This window comes from Diabrotica undecimpunctata, chromosome 3 (assembly GCF_040954645.1).
Source record: "Diabrotica undecimpunctata isolate CICGRU chromosome 3, icDiaUnde3, whole genome shotgun sequence".
NCBI lineage: Eukaryota > Metazoa > Arthropoda > Insecta > Coleoptera > Chrysomelidae > Diabrotica > Diabrotica undecimpunctata.
Window position 1 is genome coordinate 134,079,611 of NC_092805.1, and position 24,678 is coordinate 134,104,288.

At 33.0% G+C, this 24,678-nt stretch overlaps 1 protein-coding gene across 1 annotated transcript in view; it reads right to left on the reverse strand.

Moving 5' to 3' along the window:
- LOC140437433 (homeobox protein PKNOX2-like) overlaps window positions 1-24,155 on the reverse strand; it is a 102,294-nt gene extending 78,139 nt beyond the window's left edge. The window contains exon 1 of the mRNA XM_072526964.1: window positions 24,144-24,155. The gene's annotated coding sequence lies outside the window, so the exon portion shown is untranslated. The remainder of the gene's footprint in view (window positions 1-24,143) is intronic.
- Window positions 24,156-24,678: the final 523 nt, after the last annotated feature.

A 24,678-nucleotide genomic window follows, 5' to 3' on the forward strand; every position in this document is an offset into this window, starting at 1 on the left:
ACTTGAGTAGCCGGTCCGCCCATGACCTTTTCGATTCCCTGGAATTTGTAACTGGCAAATGTCAATTGCTGTACAGAATTCGCCCACCCTTAGAAACATTCTGTTAAATATTTAAAACATCGCGTTTTTCGGTCTAGAGGGTAAAAAGAAACATTTTCAGGAGTTGACGATGCATTTGTCCGTGGTAAAGCAATAGAAAGTTGGCTTCTTCGCAGTAAATACAGACATATTATGGTAATTATCACTGTCGGGCATATATATATATATATATATATATATATATATATATATATATATATATATACATATATATATATATGTATATATACATATATATATATATATATATATATATATATATATACATATATATATATATATATATATATATATATATATATATATATATATATATATATATATATATATATATATTACAAGAATTATTATTATTAAATATTAAACTCAGTCTTCTTTTGATCCGTGTCGATTGTCAAGATAGAAACTTATGGAGAAATGTAATTAGGGAAGCTGACCTCGCATAGGAATAAAGGCAAAGAGAATGATTGATTCTACTTGGAGTCGTAGGTTGTTTATAGGATTACACGTAATAAGCTAGGAAGCCATAGAACCGCGTATCGCTAATATTTTTAGAAATAAAATCTAAAGCATATTCGTTGTAGTTTCCTTTAAAAAAACATTCCTTTAGTTACCTTGTGCCGGCAATATTGTACCAATAACTAATACTCTAACTGAAACTGAAGAAATATTAAAAATACTGATTGCAGTTCGATGAAAAATATATATGTAAGAATAACGTCGACTTTTAGATAGTATAGTAGTAATAATAATATCGTATGGCATTTTTGCCGGGGAGATCCTTTCGGAGAGGTTCTGCTCCTATTACATATTTAATCCTGTTTCAGGTAACTAGTGTCGATGCACATACTAGCCTAGGGGGACCGACGGCTTTACGTGCCCTCCGAAACACGGCTACGGTTCATTAACATTTTTAGAAATGAAAATGCAGTTGTTGGTGACGAGAATCAAACTCGAGAGCTTTGGTTTAGAAGGCCGGTACGTAGGTCTATTATTCTATTAACTTCTAAGCAGTCGCATGGTCTCTTTCTGTTCATTACAAATCACCTAAGAGGCTTGTGTCCAATTTAATATATTTTTTACATATTTCGAGCAACGATTTGTGGTAGCTCAGACTTTGGATAAATAATCTCATGGTTTGCCTTCCTCTTGCCATGTCAAAAGTGTGATGTCAATTGATCGTCCTCAGGGGTAGTCAGCTCCTGTCTAAGATGATTTTTGTAACTCGAAAAAGAACGGAATATTATTCTCCTACGTTACTTGCATCGTGTGTTTACCGGTTCACAATTAGAGAACAAAATAAAGAATTCCATTCACGAAACTATAAATCAATAAGTAAAATCAGATAGGTAGATTTTAGATTCTAATATTAACTGCCTCTTTAGTATCCTTCCGTGATGTAGACGTAGATGACTTTATAAAGAAGTATGGATCCTGTTACGGAACCTTCAGCAAGGAAATATCTTTTTGGGAATATAGTTAGAGTTAGTTATAGTTAGTTTTGAGAAGATATTGAATGATAATGAATACAGTATTGATGTAGCCGAATTTGGAAACTCATATAATCACTTTTAATTTGCAGCTTACAATTAACAACGTTAATTAATAAAATTATAAAACACAATAAAATATCGGAAGAATAGAGAACGAGCGAACTAATTCTAATATTCAAAAAAGGAGATAAAAAACAGCCAGAAAACTACAAAAGTATAAACTTATATAATACGTTAAATACTACGCTAAAACTTACAACTAAAATTTTACAAGTGCTAATAAATCAGAGAATAAGTTTAGCAGATGAACAACAGGGCTTTCGTAGTGGAAGAATGTGTACATATGCAATACATGTTATAAAGCAAATTACTGAGAAATCAGTAGGCAGAGTGGCAGAGTACTGTGCACCGGTCTGGCTAAACAGTCGTCATGTCAAAATAGTTGATACGCAGCTTAATATAGCAATGAGAATGATTAGCGGCTGCATCAAGACTACTCCACTATATTGGCTTCCGATCCTTAGCCATATTCCTCCGCCTGTTCTACGAAGACAAACAAACTTATGAAGACATCCCGAGTTTAGCAGCAAACCGACTCCCATCCAGAAAACCACCCATAAGAAACGCCCAACAGCTAACAGCAGATGATTTCAATGTTACCTCCAGATTGCGCACGCTGTGGACTGAGGAAGCCCCACCTGAAGTATCCAACCTTAATGACCCAGACCAAAAGCTTGATGGCTTGGACCAGCCACGAAACATATGGAAGAGCCTAAACCGAATTAGAACGGGACATGCAGTATGCTTACACAACCTACATAAATGGGGAAAACAGCCTACCTCCAGCTGCGACTGTGGAGCTCCAGATCAAACCATCCAACACATAGTGGAGACATGTGAATTGAGGGCATATCGAGGGGGCCCAAAAGACTTTTTCAAAACTACGCCTGCAAGCCTTGAATGGATAGCTCAACTTGACTTAAAGATATAACCTTATCTGTTTGTATTATCTTGTATTTTATCTGTATTTTGTCTATGTTCGTTTTTATATAATCTTATGTTTGTATTTTTGAATTATGTACTTACGTTTTTTACAATTATTACTGTATTTACTCCATGTATTGAGCCATACGCTAAATAATAAACTGAGAAATCACTAGAGTATAATAGGCCAGCATTTTTGTGTCATTTGTGATTGACATAAAGAAAGCGTTTGACAGAGTAAGACTCAAAGATGTAATCCATCTTCTGCATAATAGAGATGTTCCCATAAATATTATAAAAACTATCGAAAACATTTACCAAAACAACAAAATGGAAGTCAGAATAGTTGGACAACTCACAGAACCTATATAAATAGGCAGCGGAAGAAAACAAGGGGATTCATTGAGTTCCATGCTCTTCAATTTGATCATGGATGAAATCATCAAAACCGTTAACAAAGGAAGAGGATACAGAATGGGAAACAAAGAAATAAAAATACTCTGTTACGCAGACGATGCAATATTGATAGCGCAAGATAAAGATAGTCTGCAAAGACTGGTCCACAGATTTAACATAAGAGCAAAAGAATTTAATATGACAATCTCATCTCAGAAAACTAAAACAATAGTAGTCAGCAAAGAATCAACCAGATGTAAAATAGAAATTGATGGCATCAGTATTGAACAAGTAATGGAAATAAAATGCCTGGGAATTACACTGTCTAACCATGGAGACCTGGACAAAGAAGTGAGAGATCAAGTACAAAGAGCAAATAGACTGGAAGGATGCCTGAATAACACTATATGGCAAAACAGACACATTAACACTGAGATGCAGTCAAGAATTTACAAAGCCAGTGTAAGACCAATAATGATATATGCCTCAGAAACAAGACCCGACATAGCTACAACGCAAAGGCTACTGGAAACGGCAGAGATGAGAGTACTGAGAAGAATTACAGGAAATACGCTGAGAGATCGAAAGGGAAGTAAAGACATTAGAAGAAAATGTAACTTACAATGTATAAATGAATGGACACAAAATAGAAAATAGAATGGAATAACCACATAAGCAGAATGGAGGAGACCCGTGTCGTCAAAATAGCAAAATATAAGTCACCAATCTGCAGAGGAAGTATCGGACGACTGCGCAAAAGATGGAATGATAACCTTCCATAGAGGTATTAATCCGCCACTGAACAAGCAGAATTGTTTATAAAGAGGAAGACGAAGAAGAAGAATTTGCAGCTTCTTCTTTCCTCTCATGTGGCTGCTTATAGATCATAATGCTCTTTCTCATTTTATCACAACAGTTTAACTCCTGTGCAGTATGGTTTTTTCCTGTAGTTGGTTAGTCCTTGTAATTCTTTGTATTTTTTGTTTTTTTTTTTCTAACTCTTTACATGTGTTTTGAAGCATGTCCATTGTTGTTTTTCCTGACATATTGAAATTTAGACTTTAATCGTAATTATTTTTCTGTAGATTATTCTCATTTTAGTGCCCATAGATCCACATTACTGTTTCTCTTTGACCAGAAACTGTGGTATTCATAATGTGGTATATAATCTGTTCGCTATAAGAGAACCATTTTGAAATTTAGTCGAAATATCTTTAGTTTTGCCTTAAATGTTTACCGTTTATATATACTGAAAGTTGTAGTGTTTTAATGCATTTTATTTATTCGTCTATAAAGTTTAGAAGGAGACGAAATGGATCCAAATCCAATAAATATTCGCTAGTGCGATAAAAATAACGAACGAACTCTTTATAGACCGACATCTTTCCCAATCGGAAACCTCTTAGGAAGCGGGATCACTCTTAAATTGAAAAGCTTCGGTCGGCCACCCCGCGCTCCGGCACCTTACCGAAGTGGATGAGCAATCCAAAATTTAATTTAACTAATTTAGAGCCTTTTCGGTGCCCAAAACCGTTCGTTAAATCGCCTCGTTTTTTTCTTAACGATATTATAATTGCACAAGCATAAGCTGCACCGTTTGGTTTTTATCTCTTCTCGAAACAGATCGACGTTCGGGATCGTGTCGATTCGAAGAAGAAAAAGTGGCTACGACGCCGACGGGAAAAGAGAAAGAACGTGATTGATTCGGATCGAGGATGCGATGCAGATTGATCTTAATTTATGGTTAATTTTGCGAAAATAGTTGTTTAAATTGGGACTGCTTTAACTTTAAAGGGAAACGTTACAATAATTTTCAAACTTCAACAAAAATGTAATTCCACTTATCTTTTCAATGTTATATGGTAACAGCATATAAATGGGAAAATAAACTCTTTAAAGTTACGACCTTCAGATCGCCTGATGTTTATTCATGATACACAAACGATTGATGTATTTATCCTATTCTTTTCAAACTTACTCGTTTTACAATATTAGGTTTTAACCTACACCCAATGTTACTAGTAACTTAAATACAACATTATAACTTTTTAAGTAAACGAGTTGAAAATACTAGTAATGGTGCTGGTATTTCTGGAGTGTATTCCTTCCTGGGACAAATTTATACACTTTCTTTCAAAGACTCTACCACCCCCAAACTCTAGCCTGTATCACTGTAAAAACTACTTTCATATGATAATATTTCTTATATACACGGATAATTTATAGGTAAAGAACGTTCACAAATATAGTACCTTTATTATTTTAGCAACTTCTTAAAAATAATGGTAGAGTAGTATGAATAATACGCATTATAAATGTTAATTTTTAATGTTATAAATTCTAAAAATTTTAACTTGGTAAATTACTTCAAATTTATAATCTTCACTAACTTGTTATTAGGGTTAAGTTTACCTGTTGTATATCGTAAAATACAATGTACTATCCGTTGCAAGATAATTCGGATGGAATTCCCCAGATTAAGAGACTGGGCCGATATCATGCACAAAATGACTGTACTCCCTTAATGCTGTAATGAATAGTCACCCTTAGTCTTTCGTTACATTATGTTCAATTTTAAATTCTATCCAAAGTTTTACTAAATGATACAATGTAGGTGTAGCCAGGTACGTATTTCCATTTTGAGTTGTTAACGATTGGTAAATAAAATTTTAAGCATAATTTTGTGTACCTATTTACATTTAATCAGTTAATTGCATTTGTACTTGGAATTCACAATTACAAATTTCTAGGTACGTAAATTATGACAGGCAATTATAGAATCCAGCCGTTTAATAAAGTGGAGGTTCGATTATTTGGAAAGTCTAAGGTCTTTTAGGAGTGAAGGGAAGAACTTGAATTATTTGGATGAAACTTCAACACCCTTCTTCTTAACATGCCATACACCAAAGTGCGTAGGCGACTATCTCATTACTAGAATTCTGTTCTTGGCGGCGTGACACAGCTCGCCTGTATTGTGTATTCCTGTCCATTCTTTAATATTTCTTAACCAGGATAATTGTTTGCGGCCGGCTCCTCTACTACCTTCGATCTTCCCTTGTAGGATTAGGACGTCATCGTTTCGAACTCTATCCACCCAAGGTATGCGCATCATTCTTCTTAATGACCACATTTCAAATGCTTCAAGTTTGTTGATAGATGTTTTTTTCAAAGTCAACGTTTCCATGCCATAAAGCAAGATGGACCATATGTAGCACTTGACCATTCTGTAGCGTATTTCGAAATGTAGGTTTTGATTACATAGGAGCGGTCTGAATTTCACAAAAGCTTGTCTTGCCATTTGTATTCGGGTTTTTATCTCTTGTTGTGGATCCGATTGGTCATTGATTGTGGTGCCAAGGTATTTAAAAGTTTTCACGCGTTTTATGCGATCGTCACCTATGCATATTATCGGGTTTTCTGGAGGGTTTCTGCCAATGACCATATATTTCGTTTTCAAAATGTTGATTTTGAGGCCATATTTTTTACCTATGCTATTCACCCTATCAAGTAATAACTGCTGATCTTCCAATTTATCAGTTATAATCACTGTGTCGGCCGCATAGCGTAGGTTGCTAATTGGTATGCCGTTCACCTTAATGCCTAATTCCGTGTCTTCTAATGCTTCCGCAAATATATTTTCAACATATAAATTAAAAAGCATCGGAGAGAGTATGCAGCCTTGGCGGACACCTTTCCGGATTTCAAATTCATCCGTATATTGGTCTTGATCAATCCTCACCTTTGCCATTTGGTTCCAGTATAGATTCTGAATAATTCTGATCTCCTTCTGGTCAATGTTGGCCCTATGTAGTAGTTCCATCATGATATCATGTTTAACATTGTCAAATGCCTTCTCGTAGTCGATGAAGGTGAGGTAGACATATTTTCGTTGATCTAAACAGTTTTGTATTAAAGTGTTCAAACATAAAATTGCCTCTCTTGTTCCTAGTCCTCCCTTAAAACCGAATTGTGTTGACCCGCCGAGTTCTTCTAGTATCTTGTACATTCTTGAGTGTAATATCCTAGAGGGAAGAGTTTCAGCAAGTGACTCATTAAACTGATTAAGCGGTGTTCATTGCATTTTGTGGCATTAGCTGTTTTTGGGATCATCACAAAGGATGACTGCAGCCATTCTCGCGGAATGTAACCAGTATCATAAATTGTATTGAACAGCTTTACCAAGATTTCGATATTCTCCTCGTCTAGTAGTTTTATTGCTTCTATATTAATTTCATCTGGACCTGTTGCTTTATGCATATTTGTGGTTCTAACTGCATATTCTATTTCACTTCGCATTATTGATGGCCCTGATAAGTTTTCGGAAGGAAGTTTGCGCGTTGGTTGTGTTGGTCTTTCGTCATTAAAAAGTCTTTCTGCGTATTCTTTCCACGCCATTGCTATCTCCTCTTCTGACTCTATGTATTCGTTTCTGTCGTTGCGTATTCTTGTTCTGTGGTGGCTTTGTGTATATTCGATATTTCTTTGATCTTCTTATGTAGTCCAAAACTATCTTCTTTTTCCTGCAATTGTTCTATTTCGTTGCACTTTTCCACCATCCAACGTTCTTTTGCTTTCTTAATTTTCTGGCGAATTTCTTTGTGTATCTGTTTGTATTTGTCTTGATTACGTTGTTGTTTATGTTGCCTTCGCTTTTCCATTAGATCCATAATTTCGTCCGTCATCCATTCGTTATGCTTTCTCTTCCTGATCTGTGTTTTAACTTCCCTGTTTACTGCCAGAATCGTTCCTTTAATATCATTAACCATCTCTTCGATATCATCATTTTGTTCTATTATTCGCATTCTTTCATTAATTTGATTTGCATAACTCTTCTTCAGATTTTCGTTTCTCATCAGTTCTCTTGTATTTATAGGGGTGCTGGTGTTTGTATTTGTTTTCTTAATTTTTGCTAGTTTTAACCTCACATCTGCTATTAGCGGATTATGATCGGATGCAATATCAGCACCTGGATACGATACTTCAACACCCACGATATAGTTAAAAAATGTTGGACCGATGGTAGTAAAAATTGCGTCACCAACGTTCCTCCCTCAAGAGGGAAGAAAATTTGTATTTTACATTGTAGGGGAGAATCAGGATGGGTAGAAGATGCTTTATTACTCTCTGCTAAGAGTGTAAGTGATTGTCGCTTAGATTATCATCAATATATGGACAGTACTTTGTTTGAAAAGTGGTTTGAGCAGCAATTACTACCTAAATCTAAAAGAAATAGCGTTATTATTTTGATAATGTTCCGTATCATTGTAGACTAAAGAGTAAAATTCCAAACACTAATTCAAACAAAAGCTGAAATTCAAGAATTGTTATCAAAACACGAAATATATTTTATGGATTCTTACACAAAAAAACAACTTGTAGAACTTCAGACAGGCTAGCTGAGAATTATGGCCATAAAGTATTAATATTACCTCCTCACTATTGTGTACTGAATCCAATAGAATTCTTGTATGAAGTAATATAGAATGTAATAATATTACAGCAGATAATTGGAAAAAATGTATAGAACATGTCAAAAAACTAGAAGAAAAATACTTAAAGTTCCAAAACATTATAAATAGAGTAGTTAGAGATTTAAACGATAGCGATGATAGTGATACCGATTTAAATGTAGACGATAGTTAAGTTTAAATTTTTTTTTTTTGTATTTTTTCACTATGTTAAATATATATTTTAATAAAAAAAGTATTACTTATATGTATTTTTCTTTTACTTTGTGGGATTGCCGTAATTTTGATAAAATGTATCAGTATTGAGTATTGTTGTATTGGGCGGAAGAACTACTATTTGAACGCTTGGATGTTCTAAGTGTGGATGACCTGTAGCATTGTCAATAATTAATAAAACTTTAAAAATCGAGAGATTTTTCCTTCATATATGCTTCTAGTTCTGGCACAAAGCAATTATTGAACCATTCTGTAAAAATAGCTGTTGCCACCCAGGCTTTCTTGTTAGCCATCCAATGCACTGGTAGTTGTTTTAAATCTTTGCCTTTTAAAGCACATGGTCTAAGAGATTTATTTATTAAGCTTATGTCCACTTGCATTTTTGATATATGATGTATTGCTTTATGTCCACTTGCATTTTTTTCATCCTTTGCGATGTAAGTACGGTTAGGCATTTTTTTCCAATACAGTCCCGTTTCATCAGCGTTAAATACTTGATTGGCACAATAGTCCCCATCTTCAATAATTTTCGCTAACTCCTGTGGAAATATTTTTGCTGCTGCTTCATCTGCTGTAGCACTCTTTCCTGTAATCTTGATATCAGGAATTTTCCTGATATCTTGATAAATATTAAGAGAACAATTATTTTAAAACAATAACAGGTTATACCTTTCAATGCAAAACTTGCAATGATGTAATATTGACATCATGTAACAAGGGAATCTCGGAATTGAGAACGCTCACTTACCGACATCTGGATGTAAATAGTTAATATTTAATTATAATAGTTAATAATAGAAATTTTTGGATGAAATACAAACCGCACAACTTTAAAATCGCATAAAAATAATCTGCATAAAAAGAAACCTTACTGTATACATTTTTAATTTCAAAAGCTAAAAACCATGTCCGGTTTTAATTAAATTTATAATTTCATATATGTAATATAAACCATGGCGACATATGTAACCTAAATTAGGCATTAAAAAACATGATGTCCTAAATTTAAATTTCCTATTTTTGTTTTCAGTTATTTTTATCGACTAGTCTCTTCCTGAGTATTTGACATTTTGAGTATCTTTTAACTATTAGGCTTATTTGCATTTTTCCTTGTGTAAGTTGCTACATATTAAAATTGGAGCTGTCAGTTTACAAAACTGAGACTCTTTTTTTTAAATGCAATGTCTTGCATGTTGTAGCCACTTTCGAAACCAACATAGACTAACAGATTTCTTTATTAGTCTCTTTAGTCCGTTTTAGTCTCGTTTTTTCTACTTTTTCCATGTATTATTTATTTATATTGTACGACAAATAACACGACCAAAATCTGAAATACACTCAGGTGCAAAAAAATCGATCCATTCCTTCTTTCTTATTTATTTGAAGTTGTATCATTTTAGAGACATTAAATTACGTATGTAAATTTAGGTGTACCCTCGTATACGAGAAATAAAATAATATTTTTAATATTGCTTTTTATTTTTCTTAAAACAAATTGGTATTTCAGGTTTTTGTCAAAAAGGGTCTGAAGCAAGTAGATATTTATTGAGTGTTGTTTTTAATTCAACAACCATACTAGTGTAGTGATTTTATTTTCAAAACGTGTTATATTTTTATTTAATTATCCTTCCTAAATGTCTCTAACTCCGACAGATGCTGCAAGGGCGGTGACTTTAATTCAAGATAGTCGTAGCCAATATTATGCAGCTGAAATGTTGGGTGTTAGTCGATCTTCGGTTCAAAGAGCAGTTCGGCGTTTTAGCGACACCGGTAAATTCACAAGAAGACCAAGATAAGGTCGTAGAAGGGTAACATCCGAAAGAGATGATCGATTTCTGGTCTCATCATGTTTGAGAAATCGGCATCTAACTTCAGTTGAACTGGCAAATCGTCTGAGACTTGTAGAAGGTAATTTATTATCCAGAAGGCCAGCCCTATCTCCAATACTATCCATAGAACATTGCAGAGCTCGCCTTGCTTTTGCAAGAGAACATGAAAACTGGAGTGATGCAGATTGGAGCAATGTATTGTTCTCAAATGAGTCCAGATTTTGTCTAAGGTCACCTGACGGCCGAGAAAGGGTTTGGAGAAGACACGGAGAGTAATATTTTCAATGTAATATTGCGGAAAGAATAAGTTATCGGGGGGGCTCCGTTATGGTTTGGGCTGGTATCAGTTCAGAAGCCCATACTGATTTAGTTATTGTAGATAGAGGTTCCATGACTGCTGCAATATACATAACAAGTATTTTAGATCAGCATGTGGTACCTTTTGCTCCTTTCATTGGACCTAATTTTATTTTTATGGACGACAACGCGCGTCCTCACCGTGCTAGAATCGTCAACGAATATATAGAGGAGGTGGGAATTGTCCGTATGAACTGGCCAGCTTGCAGTCCCGATCTCAATCCCATAGAACATCTAAGGGATATGATGGGAAGACGTCTTCGAGCACGAGTACCCCGTCCAAACAACTTGGCTGAACTTGGCGGCTCTTCAAGAAATATGGGACCAATTTGATATCCAGAGGTTAATTACCTCAATGCCTAGACGTGTACAGGTTGTTATAAGGGCCCGAGGGGAAAACACTAGATATTGATGATTTATTATCAATGTTTTTCTTAATTTCAGAAAGTTTTAAATATTTTTGTATGTTTGAGTTTTGGCGTATGTCTCTATAAATAAATGATTTTTTTGGATAATCTGTAAAAAATATTTTAATCTAACATATACTTTTACATATATACCTGATTTAAAACTAATATCTTCAAACGTTTTCTTTTTTTTTAGCAAATAATACCCATGGATCTATTTTTTTGCACCTGAGTGTAGTATGAACTTTTTTTTCTAATTTTTTTTTCTATAAACTCAAAAATGAGAATTTTTAGAGAATTTGTTGAAAAATAATATTCAGAGATGTTTCCTTTAACGACGGACAAGTGCCACCACTGTTTGTCGCTAGCAGTGCGTTTCTCCTTGTCTGTTTTCTTTCCATTCGACTCCTTGTTGTACATGTCTAAAATGTTTATTGCTGTTTAGTCATAATTTGAATATAAAGTGAAATATAGTGCTTTACAGATTCTGCATTAAATATATTCCAGGAGTTTTCTTTTCTTGGTTCGGCTTCGATGAAGTCGGTTGGTTTGTTGAGGGACGCGGGGGTAAGAGCGGCAAGGGATGTTTACTTCCCGTTACTTCTTTTTATTCTTCGCGTGATATGGAGGCCAAATGACAAACTATGATATTCGAAATGACTCTATACACATATGGTTACCGCGGAAGATATCGACGCCTTTGCGGGTTTAGAACAATATCTATTTTTCTACTGGTTTGGTTTAATTCAAAAGTTGATGGGTTGTAGATACGTGTTGAAATGGGTATTTTAACCCCTATATAAATTTTATTTATATTTATCAAAATAGATAAATTTTATCCTTGACTGAATTAACTGAAGTAACATTCTTTTGCTATTTAATATGTAGCTGATATGATCAAAGAACCTTGTTTAATTGTTTTGTCTAATCTTTTTTATATATTTATTTAAACTTTCTTGATTTAAATTTAAAGGTTTTTTTATTCATTGTCTTGTTTATTGTTTCCATTCTCTTATTCATTCTTCTTCTGATCTGTGTTTTTAAGTGACCTACCTCCCCATGAAATATTCAGGATTTCTATATAAAGTAAAAGCCATGTATGAAGACCGATAACTAATTAAGCAATGATCAGTGGGCCTCAAACAGTGGCTTTAAAATTTAATAATTCCAATCACTTGAAAAGTAAATGATTTCATTTTCTATATTTTGTGTTCAGTAAGAATGTTGGATTTTGTTCTATTAAAGGCAAATTAACGAATATGATATTTATATATAATTAATTACACACAATAATTTTTTTAACATTAACATTTACAGTTACATTTTTGAGAGCATGCAATTTTATTTCTTGATGTGTGGGGGTAGTACAGTTACAGTAATAATATCCGATAATTTACAAGAACTAGAAAGACTCATAAGTAAAATAGTAATCTGTAGTAGGGAGTACGGACTCTCGCTCAATATCAAAAAGACCAAGTTAATGAAAATTTGTAAAAACAACCATAATACTAACGAAATCTTAATAGTAGAGGGCCAGCAGATCGAAAGGGTAAAAAAGTACACTTACCTAGGAACACTGATAACAGAAAATAATGACTACACTGCAGAAATCAAAGTCAGAATCTAAAAAGCACGTTCTAATTTTATAAAAATGAAAAAGGTTCTATGTGGCAAATACTTAACATTAGCTCTTAAAGTACGCCTAACAAAATGTTACGTATACACTGTACTATACTATGGAGTGCAATCATGGACGTTAAATCTAGACACAATGAGACGACTTAACGCCTTTGAAATGTGGACTTATAGAAGAATTTTGAAGGTTTCCCTGGTAGATAGAGTTACAAACAATAAAGTACTGAGAAGAATAGGTAAAAAGAAGGAAGTTGAACTTACAATTAAAGAAAGAAAGAGCTACAGTATCTCGGACATGTGATGCGGGGCGAGAAGTATGGCATCCTGCGACTCATAATGCAAGGAAAGATAGATGGCAGATAAAGCATCGGAAGAAGACAAATTTCATGACTTTAGAACCTGAGAGAATGGTTTGGATGCAGCTCAAAACAACTATTTAGAGCTACTGCCTCAAAAATTAAAATAGCTATGATGATTGCCAACCTCCGTAGCGGAGATGGCACCTGAAGAAGAAGAAAGGGGGTAGTTAGTATAAGTTCAAGTTTGTGTGGTCGCCACCCTTGTCTCCCACCGCCATCTTGGAAAAGGGGGGGCAAAGGGTTTTCGCGCTGTACTCGTAAATTAGCAACCCTACAGAAACAATTATAAAACATAATTTGTAGGAAATTAAATTTTCTACAACCTTATTTGTATTACTTTATTCGTAAAATTGAAACTAAAAATTTTCATTTGGCCATTATAATTTTTTTCTGGTCATTTTACAATAAAATTGTATCAGAGCAATATTATTAGAGGGTTTTTATCGGGTAATTTTTACTGCCAATTTATTAAATTTCATTAATTTCTCTGGATTTTACACCGCTCCGAATGGGTTCTTAAATACACGTCATCTTGGAATAAGAGGTTCAAAGGGTTTTGACACTATTTGTAGCAAATTAAATTGTCTACAAACTTTATTTCTATTACTTTTAACCGTAAAATGGAAAATAAAAAAGTTATAAACAAAAATAACTAAAAATTTTGGAACAAATTTTCTTTTCGGCTAATTTTTTTTTGTAATTTTACAATAAATTGACATCAATGCTATATCATAGAGGATTTTTCATATAAGGTAGAGTTTGGAGGTACGTTTTTAAGTGGTATCCCTATTGGGCCTAATTCACTTATAATTTCCAGGCAAGATAATATTGAGCATCATTATATATTTAAAAAGTTGTTTTCCAGCTATTGATTTTTCATTTTCTTTGATGGTCCAGCCTGCGGTTCAGGATCTAATTCAGTATCGAAGGTAAATGTTTGCGAAAGAACGTAATCATATCGACAATAAAATATCCTACAAATTAAAAAAAAAAAAAAAGAATAAGTTTCTACGATGATTAAAACCGAAGATATCGTCAAAAAACGAAAAAACATGTTTTAATTTTTTTGAGGTATGTTTGGGTCCAGGGGTCTTAAATTTTGTTTGGTATTTTTTTATGTAGAAACCGGGTAGACCGAAAATAATTTTTTGTTATTTTGACCATGATCCCCACCTTTAAAAATCTTTAAAAAAGCCTGGAGATAATTTAATACTCAACCAATCATATATATATATATATATATATATATATATATATATATATATATATATATATATATATATATATATATATATATATTTTGGAGTGGCGTTCGAGACAGTTGTTTTAAACAAATTTTAAAAATTTCAAAAGCGTTCAAAGATTTGAATTTTTCGTCAAACATTTTGTAAAAATACCATGATGTAGACAATAAAATATATTAAAAATTGAAAAAAAGAACAAGATTCTACCATGATTAGAACCGAAGATATCCTCAAGAAACGAAAACTAGGTATCTAAAAAATTATTTCGTCGGATACTTTTTGATATAGAACAACATGGTGTTTTTATTTTTGAAATAGAACTGCTAGGGGCATTTTTCACTATCTTAAACGACTAGACCCTTTCTGCAGAAAACGTATAGGTTTTCTTACTATACGTATATATTAACGAAAAAACTCAAACCTGACTTGCGAAATCTTGAACACAATTAAATTTTACTTATTTTCCTGGAATATTGGGCCAATAATCTAGCCATTTACTTCAATAAATGCAAGTTTTTGTAGCTTAAATAATTTGGGATTTCCTCATCATGGAATGTAAGTATTTTTTTGGGAGATACCAGACCAGCATTATATAATTATATTTTTGTACTTTTCAAAGAATGGGTGGTGGGTACATAGCAAAGAATTATGCAAATAGCTACAGGTAAATTTTACCTTCAGTGGGCCAGGTACAGATCTTTTGCTTTTAAATTTATTGTTTTAGACTATTCTAAGAAGCTAAAGTACAAATAGGATATAGAATATATCATTCCGCTAAAGTAAAATATAATAAATTCATGATTTTTAAATGTGAATAAATATTTTTATATGGTATTTAGAAAAAATATTTTACACAAAAAGAGTAAAGTAACAGGCCGGATATTTGACAACGGTTTTAATCCTAGTTGAAGAGAGAACTTTATTCAGATAATTAAGTTCATCTTGAATTTGATTCACATGCGATAAGTTGGTACACATGTTGATAATGGCCTTACCTAGTGCTGATTTAGTCAAAAAAATTAGCTCTAGTGTTATTTCTAGTTCCAATTTACAGGTATTACACCCAATTATCAGTTTATATTCTAATTTACTATTTTTATTAGGAATAAGTCACAATTTTACTTTAATATAAGTTTATTTTGACGATTAGATTTACACTTCAGAAATCGTTCTAAAAATACAAAAAAATAGCTTCAGAACAACATGTATGTGTTCTCTTTTTGATTAAGTCACATGTGGATTCAAATTTAGCAGCTATTATTACTTTTTCTTTGGTTAAAATTCTTCTAAAATGCAGTAGATCTTCTAATTGATCATAGAAAACTTTTTAATTCTCCTTCCGTCCACCTTAAAGGTCATAGACCCACTACATTCAACACTTTCTATAAAGTACAACTTTCACTAACATTATCCTATCACTAGTTCTTACAAATTCCAGCACTTCCCCTCTCAAATCTTTATCTGTAATTATTATATCCACACAATCTCTATTGTTAGTTCATTCGCTCTTTATCCTTTCTACTTCGTTTCGTGAATGAACGCAATGTGGACTCTTCTTATTTTAAGGTTATTCACTAACTAGATACTCGTAACTAGACCAAGAGTCTAAAACCCTATCATGATTGGATTTACTTGTAATTGTGTTCCCATTGAAGTAGCCCACACTCGGAGATCCGAAATGTCGTACCATAGGAGATCTGATCATTTTTCAATATAAATTTGCTAGTTTTGAGGAAGTTTTTCTGGTCTGAAAAGATTTACCTGGCGCTTTATGCGTGAATATCTTTTCTCTAAGCACCGCGACCAGCACGATATTGCCAACGTATTATTGATAATACTAAAGTGCAAAATTAGCCCGCATTTACCCATATTTTTTTGCACAGTCTGTGTTCCTACAACAAAGACATGACTGACCTGTCTACTAAAGCATAAGTTCGTAATACATGTTTATCAGAATTATTTAATATGCTATACTGCCTTTCTTTGGTCTTTGGTCTTAGCTCGTAGATCTTCGTTTCTAATAGAGAAGACCAAAGTCATAGACCTTATTGAAAGAAGCTGTAACTTAAAATGGAAATAGGCTGGACACGTTGCCAGAATGAAGGACGGAAGATGGACTCGCAAACTAGTTAAATGGAGACCAAGAGCCGATAAACGTAGCAGAGGAAGACCACCAACACGATGGCAAGACGACTTACGAAAGACAACAAAAAACTGGATATAGCAAGCACAAAATAGAACACTGTAGAGACAAACAGGGGAGGCCTATCTCCAGCAGTGGATTGAGAGAGGGTGATGATGATGATGACTGTCTTTCTTTATGCCTAAAAATTTGGAACAAGTGACTGAAGAAACTTTATGTGGTCTTTATGTACTTACACTTTTTTAACAAGTTGTTTATTTTGAAATCATTCAGTTCGATATAGAAACTAAGTAGTATAATATGCCAAATGTACGCCAAAAAAACGCACGATTTCTTTTGTGGGCTATGAACAATATGTATATTTGGATTCAGATCACTACGTGAATGTTACTGTGCACTACATACGTAATATTTATGTAAGTAATGACAAGTAAAATCTTACCTTCAATGGGCAAGGTACAAAATTATTTATTAATTTATTCACATGTTCGAAGAAAATAACCCATAAATAGAAAATGCATTTGATGTGATTTATTTGACCGAAGTTACTACTAGTTGACATTTAAAAGTAAATAATAAATAAAAATAGTATCTTTATAGAAACAAAACAAAAAAAATGTTCTTAAAGGGTACACATTAATCATAAGATTGTCCAAATATTACCTATCTACCACTGAACGAAATAATAAAATAAATTGAAGAAGACGCTGCCAATCAAGATGAGTATGCTGAAATTTGCTAGTGTGAGAACTTTAGGGATAATATTCAGTACGACAGTCCTTAATTTACTGTAACATTTTTCAATCGTTTTAATAAAAAAAGCATTTAATCGTATTTAATATACTGAAATAATACTGGAAAAGACGAAAAATAAATAATTGTTTTAAAAATTGATTACAATTTTAAAAGTCTGTGGATTAGTCAGTGGCTTCTTTTTTTCTTCTTGGGCCCTGCTTGATTATTGTGTCACTATACTAATTTTGTTGACGGCAGCTCGGAAAAGGAATGCAGAGAATCTGTTAAAGTTTAGTCAGTGGCACAACTTCAAAATCAATAATCACCATTTTTAAAATACATAGCTTTCATTGGGCTCAACGATCGACATCTTTATTCCTTGGAAGCCAAACTGTTACCAAAGGTGTTCTAAAGGTGGAAGCCACTTCATTTTTTTTATGTTAGGAGATACAAACATATATTTACATTCTCATTATTCAAAAATATTTTGTGAAGAATATCTCTTTAAAAGACCTTAGAGACATTTCTAACCCTTTCCGATGGCACAGTAATGGCTGGACAACGACTCTCTTTCTGCGATAAGTTTATTGTAGGAGCAAGTATATTGGCTTGCAGTGTTATTGACCGTGGCCTATCTTGCTAGTGGTCCAAACATATTGGGGGTGAGATGGCAGTGGTATCAAAAAAATGTCAAATGGAATCCAATTGTATTCAGTGACGAGTTTAGCCTTTGTTTATGATCGGCAAAAAATAATTCGCCAGCGACATGAAAAAAGACGGGATATGCACCTAAGGAGTTGTGGTATGGGTTGCTATTGAATACCAATAAGTCTCCATTAGTATTCATTGAAATCAATATATAATGCTAGAACTGCACTCACAATGTTCCAGAACCAGTTGCTATAGAATATTTTCGACAGCTACTTAAAAAAATCAATTTTCAAACAAGATAGGATAATGCCTGACCTCATTCTGTAGTAGTCGCCACCAGGTTTCTTTGTGACTCGACAAGTAACTGTCAGATTTTAACGATAGGGAGTTGAAAGAGTAACAAATATGGAAGTATTAAGCTAGATATGGAAATAACCAGAAATTATATCGACTATAAAATAGGATAGCTCTAGGAAAGAAGAAAAACATGCGTATTATTTCATAACATAAAGCAAAGTTCTCTCTTTTCTGTAGGCATAATGATGTTTTAAAGTTAGTCCTAGCATTGATATTGTTTGATAACTGTTCCTTGTGCATTTTATTGTCGTTTAATTCGGTGATCTGTCTTTTGCTATCATCACGGATATGTTTTTTGACATCCTTTCTATATTATGTTAATTCTATTCCATTTACCTTTTTTTGGTCTACTGGTTCATATCTTCTCTTCTCGTTCCATATATATATACAAGGATTTCCACAGTTTTCACTGTATTCCTTCACTCAACCGTTTTCTCCAATTTTTCCTGTTTAGCCAGTCCCCTTCCTGTAGGTTTCTTCTACTCATTGCTTCGTCCACCTCATCTCTGAAAGATCTTCGGGGTCTGCCTCTCTTTCTTCTTCCTATCGGGCTCCACTCTGTTATTCTATTTATCCACCGATTTTGGTCTGCTCTTCTGACATGTCCGTACCATGTTAATCTCTTCTGTTCGATGTAGTCTATTATGTCGGAGTTCATTCCCATTCTCCTCTTAATCTCCATGTTATTTATTCTGTCTCTTCTTGTTACTCTACAGCTTCTCGTTCCAACTTAATTATTTCTCAATAGACCTCTCGTCATTTGTAAGATTTTCATTTCTGCTGTTTCTAATAATATTCGTGGACGGCCGAGCTCAGCGGCAATACTGATATTCTAAGCGCCGACAGAGTTCGATTCTCGGCACCAACAACGACATTTTAATTTCTAAAATGGCACGAGCCGCTCACCGCGATTCGGATGGCACGTAAAGCCGTCGGTTCCCCTGGACCAGTGTGCATCGACACCAGCTATTTGAAACAGGGTTAAATATGCAATTGACACTGCAACCTGTCCGAAAGGATCACTCCGGCAAAAATGCCATATATTTTTATTATTATAATTTGTGTTTTCGTCGCATCTGCCTTGTTTCCGCAGGATATGTCATTACCGGACTTATTATCGTTTTATATATCCTAGTGTTAATATTTGTAGAGTTTGGAGGAAACTGTAGTTGTGTTCATATTCAATAGGAACATTTCTTGGTCAGGATGAAGTACTTAAATGTATAGAAATAGATGTTAATATTGTTTGGTCAGCTCCACTAGATTATGTGTTAAGTATAGTAGGTCCGAATAGTCGGTACTGTGGGAATTAGGTACCACTAAATAAAAAAGTATGGCGTTAGTTTCGTAATATGCCGCTAAAAATTCAACAAAGTCTAAGACATGTGAATAAACTTTATCTGTGCGTTGAAAACTCTTTTTAGCTTTAGAACTTAACCAATTTAGTTTGTAAATTATGTCTAATATTAAATGTACAGGTAAAACATATAGATATTATTTGGTCGGTTCCCCTCCTTTATAAATACTACACCCAGGCTGAGATAGGTTCCTACTGAAGATAAAAGCAACTGCAGTCCATTATTCTTCTTCTTTAAGTGCAGTCTCCTTAAAGAATGTTGGATATTATTACTACTATCTTCACCTTTGATACTGCTGCTCTAAACAGCCCAACAAAGTTACAATTGTACCATTGTCTTAAATTGTGCCAGGAATATGTCATCAGCTTATGCTTCTTCTCAGCAACGCATATCTCTCACTCCTCATGGCATGGCAAGATCCAGATACAGCACTTTTCTTATTTAAGAATTTAATATTTTCTTTTCCTTGTTCATTCTTTTTAAAATCTCGTTATTTGTAAGCTTATCGACCCAACTTATTTTAAAAATTCTTCTACTTATAAGCCCACATCTCAAACGCTTCTATTCTGTTACTTATAACCTTTTTTTAGCATCTAAGCCTCTATTCTGCATAATAACACAGAAAATACAAATATCAGCTTAGTATTCATACTTTGAGTTACAGACTCAGATCATTGCTGCAAAGTGGCAGTCCACTAATATCAACACTACTATCCAGTCCACTAATATTCTGCTAATATTAACACTTAGTTTGTGTTTCCTTTGTAAGGCATTTGTTTCTCCATAAAATTTCATTTATGCATCCTACTGCTGTGTTCGCCTCATTCACCTGTTGTCATACTTCCTCCATTTTCTCTAAATAATTTGATTCCCAAATATTTTGATATTAATAACCAATTTACATATTGTTGCTGCTGTTGACATCACTAATCTTTGAATTTTTTTCTGTAGAAATTACCTGCTGTATAATCTCTTTATTGTAGATTAGTATCTTCAATCTGTTTAATTAGTCTCTGAAGGTGATCTTTATTTTCCTATATCGTTATGGCATCATCAGCAAAACAAATCTGAATTTCGCTTCCTCCAATTTTATATCCTTTTCTTCTTTTAATTGTGATTTTATGATTTTCTTCATGATTTAATTTAATATTAACAGACTCAAAGAATCTCTTTGTCAAATGCCTGTTAAATAAACACATCTTCTTTCTTGAGTTACTTATTCGGCACTGTTCTCGCCCCTTCATCCAGTATTCTGTTACTAGTTATTGGTGTCTGTATAATAATTTGTAGTTGTAAAAGTAAAATACCTCCATATTTTAAAAGTTCATTTGATCTTCCGACTATTTGCTATTTTTAATTATTTGTCAATTACTTTATAATTATTTCAGAACTTTCAAAAGTTATTATATTCTGAGTTTATAATACCAGTAATATCTATTTATATATAAGGGCTACACTGATTTGCATTGTTCATAAATAGGTGAATCTCCCCCAGTTGTTTCTTGTTGGTTTCTTGATAAGTTGATTATTTTCAGTCCGTACATTCTTTATGGTTTATGATCATTAAAAAATTAATTGCAAATGTTTGATGAATTACTGAATTTAATAGACCAAAAAGATAATTGGAACTGCTTAATACAAACTTCATGTACAGAGCAGAACCATATTGGACTCTTTAAATACACTAATGTTGTTTATAAATGAAATGTTTGAAAATTTTTAATACATACTCATTTGCTTTGTGGCGCAAAACACAATAAATTTGTAAATTAAGGAGAATTGTTTCCAACAGACTGGAATGTATAGCAGAGTAGGCTCATACTTTTGTACCTAAAGTCATACAAATACAGGACTGCACTTCAACTGCATCTTCTTTGCGCTGGTTTTATCGAAAGTGGCCATTCAATTAATACTGCCTTAAATTAACCTCTAGGTGCTTGAAAAAAATAGAAGATGGAAGCCCCAAGGAAACAGAACAAGAGGAAGGCCCCGTAAAAGATGGATAGACGACATAGAGAGGGATCTTAAAACCATGAACATCAGGCAGTGGCGAAGGAAAGTATCCGACAGGGCAGAATGAAAGAACATTGTTAAGCAGGCCAAGACTCATAAAGGGTTGTAGCGCCATTAGAAGAAGAAGAAGAAGAAGGTGCTTGAAAATACTTTGGAATATTGGTAATTGAATGTAAAATGTGTCAATTGATATTGAAACTGCAGTTGAATAGTACCTTTTCAAGTAATCATAGGTTAACTTTTATATCAAATGAGTACCTTTACCAGTTCATAATTTTAATCCAAGAGACAAACTTTCAGTAAATGCCTAACAAGGATTTGTAACCTGTTTATCCTGGCAAACTGCTTAAAAAAACCTCCTAACTTAAGTAATCCACGTTTTATCCAGATAAAAAACATCAGTGCCTCCTCTTCACAGTTTTTGAATTTCACTTATATCAGCTCCCTCAATAATTTTTCTTCATTCTCTCAAAAAACTCTGAATTCATGTTAACAATTTTTAATTTTTCTTGTTATGCTTGGCACAATTTTCTCACTATTAATCTCTTTTAAAAGTTTGTCTAAACTAATGATCTTATTTTGAAACTAAAATGAATGCACTTTTCTTAGAATTGTTTGTTTTAGAAGAATTTCAAATGATTTTGAACTTCTTTGTCACTGGTTTATGACATTAATAATTTTCAAATAGAGTATACATATTTTAAACATGAAGAATGAGGTAATTATTTGTTAAATAAATTCCTACATTAGGTATTCATTTACAGTTTTTACGAGCATGACAAATATCACATCCAAGAATATTTGCATGAAAAAATACAAAAAAATAGCTGGGTCATCTAGTGAAACACCACTTCACCAAAATTGTTCACACAGTTCAAAAGCCAATACTTACGAACAGGAAATGGTATCAATATATATGTATGGACAAAGATATGAGACGTTTTCTGAGTCCATGAGAGCAGCCCAAAATCGCAAGAGATGGAGAGAATTGACAGCCCGCATTGTAGGAAATCACGATCCTCAGCAATGAGGAAACGACAAGAGAGAGAGACTCACTTTAAGGAGTAAATAAAAACTGGATTAAGTAAAAATAAAACTAGATATTGATACTAATACAACAAGTAAACACACATAGATAACTGGGAATCAAAAACAGGAAGTCAGAAAATGTGAAACTCATCAAATATGAGGATAAATAGGACCCATGTTCTGCAATTATGGTAAAATCAAGACATATTTTTGAAATAATAAGTATGGTCCACACAAATTTAAACATGAACTATGAATATCATCCTGCAATCTAGAATAGGAAACTTTCAAGATTAGAAGAGACCTTTGTGTAATAATAAACACTGAAATTAATTTTGTACACTGACATAAAATAAACTGATAAATTATATGGCTAATAAAAGCCAACTTCCGTGATGAATGGATATACAAATATTCATTTGAAAGTAATTTTAGTATACTTAAGTAGAAAACTAATCTTTGATTTTTAATTCCTGAATAGTACCTATTTATATTTTTTAAAACTGTAAAAACTTCCAAGAAATAATTGATATCTGAATATATCATTTTAGGTTTTGGAAGAGACCTTATGAAGGAAAAATATATTTTTTTAACTATCCAATTTATTTATAGAATATGGTTCTAAATAATGGGCAACCTTATAAATTTCATTTTCAAATTATATAAATCTTTAACTTATGAATCCTCTAAAAAATACTAATTTTTAATTTCATTTTATTTAAATATACTTAATACACACTCAAACTACATTTGTACATACTGTATATATATATATATATATATATATATATATATATATATATATATATATATATATATATATATATATATATATATATATATATATATATATATATATATATATATATATATTTGTATATAAACAAGTTCAGGAAATAGCAATCTTCAAAACAACCAGAAGAATAAAAATTAATGGATATTCAGAGTACATAATAATCACTTAGGCACTTAAAAACTACCTATTCTGCATTAAATAAGCATTAATTTTCGAAATTGATTATATGACTACCAAGAAAAGTAAGCATTATGAAGTTATTATCTTTAATTAGCCATCAATTAGTTGAATTAGTGATCCCGCGATATTAAACGCATAACAATTCTATTTATCACTCGTGAAAATCTCAGAAATTTACATCGCATTGTGTATGCTTTCAATGCCTCGTTAGTGCTAAGTACTGATACCTTGTTTACACCTCCGAACCTAACCTAAGTGATAATAGCATTGTGCCCACTGCTTTTAAGTGCTAAAAGAAACAAAAAACACTTGAAGGGCAAATCATTTAACACTTTAGAGACATGTCGTCAAAGGATCACGTAAAAAGTTTTAACGGATAGTGAAATATACTTACATTTCTCAAAAACCTCGAAATTCATCTCAGGCTTTTCTCAAAAATAATTTTCTCACATCGCACAAAATTTTAAGAAGACCCGGCAAGGTTAACGCGATACCCGAAAAGCGAAAAAAATAACCACCATCGAAAAACTAAAAAACAAACTTCCACTATTCATAGACAACTACTATTGTACCATAACAAACGGATTTCAGCGAAAAACCATGTGACTCAAGAATTTTTCAACAAAATATCTAGTGTTTACATGTCACTCTTTCAGTAACAAATGAGTTTCTGTCTAGACGACAAGACGTATGTCAATATTCGTCAAAATCAAAATGGCTACGCCTTTAATTCGTGATCACCGACAGACGTTGCCATTCATCTCTCACACTGACATTTACGATCTGCTACAAATTTATAGTAACGTACTTCCAAACTAGTTCGTCGTAAAACACGCCCAACACTTAATAGCTTGGCTTTAATTCAAATTGAACCGCCAAAAAGAAGGTTTAATCTGGATCCTCAACACAAAGAATTAAAGAAATAATTT